Source organism: Perkinsus marinus (assembly GCF_000006405.1).
Source record: "Perkinsus marinus ATCC 50983 genomic scaffold scf_1104296945006, whole genome shotgun sequence".
In the NCBI taxonomy this organism is placed as follows: domain Eukaryota; phylum Perkinsozoa; order Perkinsida; family Perkinsidae; genus Perkinsus; species Perkinsus marinus.
This window is the reverse complement of record NW_003211258.1, coordinates 69,944-71,099: the sequence shown is the minus strand read 5'-3', so window position 1 is coordinate 71,099 and position 1,156 is coordinate 69,944.

The following is a 1,156-nucleotide window of genomic DNA, read 5'->3' as shown; positions in this document are numbered from 1 at the left end:
GCCGCATGCGTTTGTCGCTGTTACAGCTCAAGAATTACTACGAGGGTCTGTTACTGGAATTCCGTCGATTTCACGTGGAGATTTGCGAAATATGTTTTCCACCAGTGAGGGTGACACACTACTGTGTATATGGTATTTCAGCGAGTTTAGTATATAAGGTAAACCAACAAACGGGATCATAGGGCGAAGATGATGAGATTTCTCACCAAGACCATCGAGAAGGTGAGACTCATCGTGACGATTACCGTTGCGTGAATTTCGAGGGAATTTCGCGAGACAGTTCAATCTTGTTGCGTAATTCGGGAAAGCGGGGAGCTAGTTGGGACTCAGTATAGCCGTACACTCACCACATGTTGGTCATTCTTATTATCCTCTCTAGAGATCCGATCCGGATTTTTCTCAAGTTGCTGAATCTGTTCATCGAGTTCCCGAAGATTTAAGTCGAGATTCACTCGAGACGATAGCTGCTGGCATCCCCGACCGCGCGTCCGGTGGGACTCAACTTGCTTGCGTAGTTCCGAAACTACTGCTTGGAAATTTATATCGTCGGAATTCGTCATAAACACAGGACTGCATTTCAACACACTCAGTGTTCGTGTCGTGAGTATTGATGAACCAACCTCGTAAGAAATAAGTGGAATATAATCAGGGTGAGAAAACACGCACATGGTCAACTGCATGCGTTGATGACGATGTTGAAAATTCTGAGAAAACTTTGGATAATTCTTATGGGTTTCTGTACACTTCTACCCAAATTTTATAATTAGTGAGGAAACTCCTGAGCTCAGCTGAGGAGAGCAAACATATTCCCCAACCCTGAATCTGAATTCATAACACTTCTTGTATCAACAACAACTAGCGCGTCTTATGCTATGCTCTAACTGTAGATTTCGATGTGAGTTAAATGACGGATTGAACACCCCTGAGCTTCCAACGTGAGAAGGTGGTGGTGCACTAAATCGGGCTCAAGAACGTGTAACGGTTTACACGACTTCATACCATCCCTCGCGCTCTTTCTATTCTATCAAGGATTGACCGTCATCGGCCCTGAGACCCGTGAATATACAGTTCGTTCGTAACGGTATCTGCTGTACTCTCCCATACATGTTCTGTCTCAGTCCTCTACTGCTTTTAAATCATTCAATCCTCAATTGAA